Source organism: Stegastes partitus, unplaced genomic scaffold, assembly GCF_000690725.1.
Source record: "Stegastes partitus isolate 25-593 unplaced genomic scaffold, Stegastes_partitus-1.0.2 Scaffold348, whole genome shotgun sequence".
Lineage (NCBI taxonomy): Eukaryota > Metazoa > Chordata > Actinopteri > Pomacentridae > Stegastes > Stegastes partitus.
The window spans coordinates 525467-533325 of record NW_007578079.1 but is presented as its reverse complement, the minus strand read 5'-3'; positions in this window follow the sequence as shown (position 1 = coordinate 533325).

Here is a 7859-nt window from a genome sequence, read left to right as displayed (position 1 = left end):
CTGAAGAGGTTCGCCAGCAACATGACAGTAAACCTGATCTGATTTGATGGACAGCCAGTACAGTGAACCGGAAGCTGCCATCCGTCCTGCTACAAACAAATTGTTCTCTGCCAAGCAAAGACGAGAAAAACAGAAATCAGGCGGCACTGGTGAGTAGGCCTACACTCCTATATGTGAAAAGAAGTTAGTTTTTGTAGTCTGTGTGTGTGTGTGTGTGTGTGTGTGTGTGTGTGTGTGTGTGTGCGCGCCTGCTGCTGGCCTCTCTCTGGCCCAGAACAAACAGCAGCTCGTCTGGTTTCTGGTTCTTCAGGCTCATATGGTCAAAGCACGTCAGTGGTCATTCCTTCAGATGTCAGGTGCAGCCATTCAGTGTTGATCAGTCCTCTTCTCGTCTGGGATGGATGGTAGGACAGGCTGATCCCAGACATTCATCTGTTCTAGTAATTACTGATTCTATAGTTAATAGTCATCTGCTTCTATTAGAGCTGCCATCAGGGCAGTTTGAACAAATCACACAAGACAAACTTTTGCGTACTTTTGCGAAAACATATTTCATTCAAAATGTTGCAGTAAGGACTGATAGGCCTACAGTAACAGGCCTGTCACTATCCAATGGAAAAAGGAAATAAAAGGGTTCTGTTCTACAAAGCTTCAGCTACTGCAGGATCATTCTGCTGTGAGTGTTTGATGTAATGTGCACCATCAGCAGAAGGCCATGGCCGGAGAATCCATGAAAATCAGCTCTCCATCAGCTGGATGGCTCATGATCAGGCTCCTAGAGAGCTGCTGAAGCTCATTAGCTGGAGTGTAAAACAGGAGAATGTGCTACAGAACGGTGTTCCTGTAAATCTACAAACCTGGATTGTACAGAGTTATGTGGGTGCAAGAACCGTCAGACTGATCCCAGACCAGTGAGCCAAGAGGACGTTCGTGGTGATAGTGATGATAGTGATGCTGATTATTCAGTTTAGATATAAAGAACTGACACCGTAGGAGAATATAAAGCGGTTATCTCTTTGGTTTTTGACTGACCGATTGACAAAGTAAATGAACTGTAGTAACCCCTGAAGACTAGCTGTAACATGTGTAACTAATATTTGATATGATACTAAATTAGAAATATTTATGATTAATTGTCTGGATCAATATTTTTTGTAATTGATATTTGAAATCGTTCCCATTGAGCTGGTTTGTCAGTCTTGTATTGTGGACAGTGAAAGACGCAGTCTGAGCTGTTGTCTTGATAAATACTTTTGATCATTGATATCTAAGGAAATGCCCAGTGAGACTATTTCACCAGTAATGTTTTGAACAGAGGACTCGGTAGCTCCACATATCACCACATCTCTGCTATTGATTGTTGTGTTGCTTATTAGCTTTGTTGATATTTCTCTACAATGGACCCAAGAGTCTGAACTTGAACAACTAAAGAATGTTTGGAACTTATTTGGAGCATTTCATGATTCATTTTTGTTTATAAAATCTAATCCGACATGTTGGATGTGAAGAATCAGGTTCCCTTGTGTGCTTGTTTCAATAGAAGAGGTTTTTGAAATAATTTCTCTTCCTCACCAGCGCTCCGATCCACTTCATATTCCACATATTGAACATTTTTGGGATTGTCTATATACGTGTCAGGTTTGAAGTGTAAGGCCTTATTACTGTCTGAGATAACTGGAGTGAAAGATGCTATTAGAGGCTAAAATGTCCAGCTTTTCATGAATTACTCATGATACGATTACTCAGTAACTGCAGGGAGCCCGCTGGTGGAACTTTTTGTGGAAGAAGTTCAACTATTTTGGAAGAAACCACAATTAAAAGTATTTCTCACGATACTGGAACGGAAGTCAATTTTGAGGCACTGAGAGCTCGTCTATGGCCTACTAGGGTCATGGGGGGCGGAGTCTATCCCAGCTGACTCAGGGTGAAGGCAGGTTCACCTGGACAGGTAACCAGTCTATCACAGGGCTACACTTAGAGACAGACAACCAAGCACACTCACATTCACACCTACGGACAATTTACAATCACCAATTAACCTCAGCATGTTTCTGGACTGTGGGAGGAAGCCGGAGAACCCGGAGAGAACCCACGCTGCACGGGGAGAACATGGAGACTCCACGCAGGAAGATCCCGGGTGTCCTCACCGGGACGCCAACCGGCGACCTTCTAGCTGCGAGGCGACGGTGCTAACCACTGAGCCACCTGCAGTCCCACAAGAAAACTAAAGTCTTTAAAAAAATCAACATGCTTTAGTGTCACAGACACGATATGGATGAAAAGAGGATTAAAAATCCACATGAAGCCACAGGAGCTGCAGAAGGTCTGTCAGTATTTCACATCAGATGGGCTTTAGAGACTGATATTAAAATACCGGCAGTCATTTTTTAGGATGCTGCTGGATCCACTTTCAATCCTAAACTGCTTTCCTCTAATTCTCCGTAGTTGTTTTTGGGTCCCTGGAGTGGACAGCGGTGGGGATGTCTGCAGGAAAGCTCTGTGCTGAAGGATTAAGTTGTGCACAGACGGCGCCATCTGATGGACGAACGACTTGTTGGTCGTATTTCTCACTATTAAATACAGAAATGTTTCCTGAGGAACAGCAACGCTCCTTTCAATATATGTTACTGTGAATATTTGAGCTGATTCCTGAGTGCAACCACAGAAATGCAGACATTTAGTCCGTCTCAGAGAACTTCTTTGTAGATGCATTACCCATTTCCACCGCTAGATGGCGCTGGTGGTTTGGAAACTGGGTTGGTTCAAGCAGGACATGTTGGATCAGAGGGACCAACTTCCTGCTCATCTCTGTTACTGGACTGAATCTGAATTCTTCAGACAAATGGCTTTGAAGAGATGCCTCAGACTGAATCTTTCTGTCTAGACATTGGTCCTGAGCTCAGATGGCAGCAGCAGCTCATTGCATGAATAAACCTGCAGCGTTTGTAAATGTTTAGTAGATGTTTCAAGTGTAGTCAAGCTTGGATATGAACGTTTAATGTCACTATATATACTGTTTAAATAGGTGCAGCCTGCTCATGAGAATGAAAGAACTCAAATATACAAAGGAAAGTTTATTTTTCTTTTTTTTTCCCGACACTATTTGTGTTGAAGTTTCACATTGCTTCACAGACAAACGAGTATCAAGGTCAGCTGAATTATTGTCTCGTGTTCAAATCAGCCTGACTTGCATACCAGGTCTGAGTGAAGAACAGAATATATGACCTGTAAATACAGTCACTATCGATTCAGAGAGAAAAACAAACAAACAAAATAATAAACAATAACAACAAAAGTTTCTCTGTCACAACCTGGAAAGCTTGAATGTTTTCTCATGTTTATGCAAAGTTCTCATTTTCAAAAAATCCAGTTGACACAGGATAAAGAATTCCAGAAATAAAAGAAAAGAAGTGAGTTGAGGACACAGCAGAGGGGCTGTGATGCCTCCTCAGTCACCACGTTCCCCAGAGACTGCATTAAAGGACCCAGATGTTTTGGAAGGATGCCAGTCTGCCCTTTAATGTGATGAATTCTCCATCGGCAGAGTTGTGGACGTTTCCTTCATCCAGGTCATGAGTTCTGGTTTCTGGTCTTCCTCCATCAGAGCGCTGTGACTCTTCTTGAAGCGCAGATCCAGGACACTGATGATTTTCCTGCACGTGATGCTCATCAGGATATAAACCTTTAGTTTAGGATCCAGAGCTGGTTTGATACCTCGTATGATCTCCACTGCTTGTTGAATCTCACCCCACACCTGCTGGGCTTTGTGACATCCCCCCTCTCCTCTCCACACCTGCAGCATCATTCTGGGATAGCTCCATTATGTTTCTGGAGTTTTTCTGCTCTCACATATGTCCTCATGAACCAGCTGTATGGCAGCACCTGAAGCCCAGTATTGGTTGTTTCTGTTTGTGCTTCAGCTTCCTCCCATTCCTCTGAGGGCAGGTCCTCCTGCAGATCCTCCCTCCAGGCATGAAGTTTTCATAAAGAGGACTCAGAAGAACCATTTGGAGATGATTCCCTTTCACAAAAGAAAGTTTTGATTGCGTAACTGCTCCATGTATTCTCTAGTTTCTTGTTTTTAAATGGAGAACTTTCCCTGATTCTTCCATGTAGGTACGTTTCTGTTTCATTCTTTTGTAGAGGAGCGACAATAAAGAAACCCTGTCAGACATTTAAATGCAGCTGTGCAGTCAGCAGGACTGTTCACATGTTGAGTTTGAACACAGTCACTCTTGTTTTACTTTAAGGCAGTTTTCATTTTTATCAGTTAAATGTAAAATATTAGGGGAAGAAAAACAACTTTCCAGAGTCCATCAGCGTGATGTCTTGAGATGGTTCCTTTCATATCGTCCAAAGCTTAAAATGAAATCAGAGGCAGTGAGCAGCAAAGTGGAGGCATCGACCAGAGAACACGTCCCTGAATCCAGTCAGCAGCTGCCTTTCTCTTTCTTTCAACTCCTCATGTCAGCTCTTCACGTCTGCTTCGGACTTTGTGGATAGTTATGTATGGAGCAGTTAGACAGATGTTGATGTGTTTAAACGGCGGCGGCGTCTTCAGAAGTCCGGCCCTGAGCGCTGGAGGCGACGTGAGGTCGGCGGCTCTCTGCCTCTGTGGTCTGGTCAGAGCTTAAAGTGATTGTTGGATTGGAGATTGAAAGAAAAGCTGGCCGAAGCCCACAGGTGATGACCCTGACTTCTTATTCCCCCCCCCGCAGGTTCAGACCCGATTTCATTTTTCATCATTTTCATCCCCCTCCTCGCCCAGATGAAGATTTGGCTCCCGCTCATCTATCCAGCCCCTGTGCGACCACCATAATTCAATTTTTCCAATCTTTCTAATCTAAAGATTTCGTTTTCATTTTTCTAATACTATCAGGGCCGAAGGGGTGGGCTGTGTGTGTGTGTGTGTGTGTGTGTTTATGAATATTACAGCCTTGTTTTCTTGCTGCTCTGGGTGTTGACAGCCTCGTCCCCTCTGCTCTGCCTCCATGTCTCTGTTCTCTGCCATTCGGCCACTTCTTCTCTCACAGGGTCTTTTTGCGGCTTTTCTTTCACTCCTCTGTTTCTTTTCTTTCTCCTTCATCTCCCTTTCCTCTCTATCCCCCTCGAGTCGCAGCCCAAGTCCTAAATCATTATGATTATTTGGCCCTGGCAGGGGCAGCCGAGCGTATGGGGAAATCGTTAAATCCATGATGGATTACGACGTCCAGATTGTCATTCTGAATTAAAGAAAATGATAAGGAATGCATGAAAAAGAAACAGAAAAACAATCATAAGTAGATTTAGTTCTCAAGGAGAAGCTGTGCTGGTCCTGCATCCAATCAGTGAACATGGGCTCGTCTTCAGAGCCGCTGAGCTCGACCTGCGTCCACTGGATTCAGGACAGCTCTGGTGTTTGTCAGCTTGTGTTATTTATCTCCTTCTTCAACCATCTGAAGAGCGAAGCAGCTTTAAACCAGCTGATGGTGCTGTGTGTGATCACTGATGTCTGCCGACTTTCTCCTCCGTGCAGAATTCTCTCCACAGCTTTCATTCAGACTATTTACTGATTCATCAACACAGTAAGTCACTTGTTTAAGTTTCAGAAACGTTGAACTGGAAAAAGAAAAGGCACAGCAGTGTGTCTGTCCGCCCCTGCAGGTGTGAGAACACTGGGAGTTTATTCTGATGCCCCTCCAGAGGTGAAGTTAAACCCTCATCGTCCTCAAGTCCAGCATCTGCACACCTTTAAATGACTATTATGGGCTGTAGGGCGGTCCCAGACCACAGGTTTAGCTCGTCTTCTAGCTGTTGTTCAGTCATTGTTATATTCAGGTATTGATTGAAATATTAAACTGATTGGAGTTCTGGAGCTCAGACATTTCTAACACTGTGCTGCATTACAGGTACAGAAGAGATGGTGCATGTGAGACACCAGCAGGAGGCCTGAACATTCAGTTCATGAGCCTTATGGTGCTCCTGATGAAGCTTCCTGTCCTCTGTGAGTACCCATGATCCCACCTGAACAGTCACTGACCTGTCCATCCCAGAGCAGTGAAAACGTCCCTCCTCTGTGCCTGTGGCTGGTTTGAGGGGTTTTACTCTAACCTGGCCTCTGACTCTTCTGACGTCCCACCTTGTCAACAGGAGTCCAGTCCATGATGACCAAGGCACTGAGCGCTGCCACTTCCTGTCCAGCTGGGAGTTTTTTTACTCATCAAATACCAGCTGGTCTGGTCATCGATTCATCTGCTAGGACGTTGTGTGAGCAGGAAAGAGGACTGTCTGGAACTAAAGGGCTCACTTCTGTCAACTCAGTGTGAGACTTTCTGTCTGTCTTCAGAGGCAGATGGAAACAGCTGCTGGTGTGTTTTTGTGTCGGTAAGATGGACAGTCAGGAGGGTGAGGATGAGGAAGAGTGGGATTATCAGAGGAAGACTTTGTGGTCTGTTGGGAGATTATGTCCTTCATTCACCAAACGCTTAAAGTCAGATTATCTCCATGAAACATTCATTTTTTTCAATTCCTGATGTGTTCTTGCTTTGAATCTGAATTTGGTCTGAACATTGTCAGGATGCTGAGATCTGACTGTTTGCCACTCTGACCAGTTTACTGACTGTTAGAATCACTGTTTGTTCCCACAGTTCATGATTTAATGCTGCTAAAATCAAATATCTTACATGATGGAGGCTTTGCCCCTATTTGTGCTGGCAGTCAGAAAACACAGTGAGATAAATATGGACAGTAAACAAGCAGGACTTTGCTTTTTCTATCACATCACTGTACTAGAAGAACAAACTGAGTTACGGCTAAAAACGTTGATTTGACTGAACGATGTCGGCTGCAGCTTCACTCTGAGTCCGTTTATCAGGACGGTTTATGATGTTGTTTCAATGAGGGGAGCCTCCAAAGAACGATGCTGAAGATCTAGTCTGGGACCATAAAGTAGTAAATAAAATAAAATATGAAATTAGGGGAAAACACCAGAATCAACAGCTGAGACCGGCCACAAACCCACCGTGTGTTCTCCTTCAGCTGTCTGCACTGATCCTGACAGCCACGGCAAGACAATCGTCCACACGTTCCCATAACGTTTTATTATCGTCATGCGTTCGTCTGTTGTCCCCATCAGAGGCTCAGGATCTCCGTCTTTCTGTCCCTGTTGTACTTTTTTCTCTTCATCTCTTATGAACTGCCAGGGAAAGGCAGGGGGCAGTAAAAGAGCGTGGCATGTCCTCATGCAGCAGCGTGGCCTGCTGGATTATCCACCAAGACGCTCTGGCAGCCTACGAGGCTTTGGATGGACGAGGCTGGCGCGTCTAGAAACACTGTCTAATTGATTAATGTGTGTTTTCATTTCAAAAGATCAGAACATCTTTCTTCTGCTGCTGTTCTGGTCGTTGAGATTTGTGACAGATTTGCTGGTAAGTAAAAGAAAAGAGATCCAGTGGTTGGGTTGAAGCCCTTCCTCTGCTCCAGGCAGCCGGTTATCAGCAGAACCGTCGGTTCAGGTAGTCCGCCTGCACACTGATCATCTGAGCTGGGTGAGGGTACAGCGTAGTCCTGTCAGCATGTTCCTTCATCTTTACTGTTTAATGACGTGTTCAACACACAGAACAGAGTTTGTTCATACTGACATGAACATGTTAACATTTAACAACATAAATGATCCAAAGAGCTTTGCTTCCGTTTTCCTGTCACTTCACATTCAGAATAAATGTTGAACGTTAACCTGAGTGACTTATGATCATCCATCCATCCATGTCTACACACCGCCTAGTCCTGACTTATAGTCAATGAACACAGTGTTGAGAACTGGTGACTCTGTCATGACCCCGCCAGCCTCTCTGCCCCAGCCTCTCTGCCCCAGCCTCTGC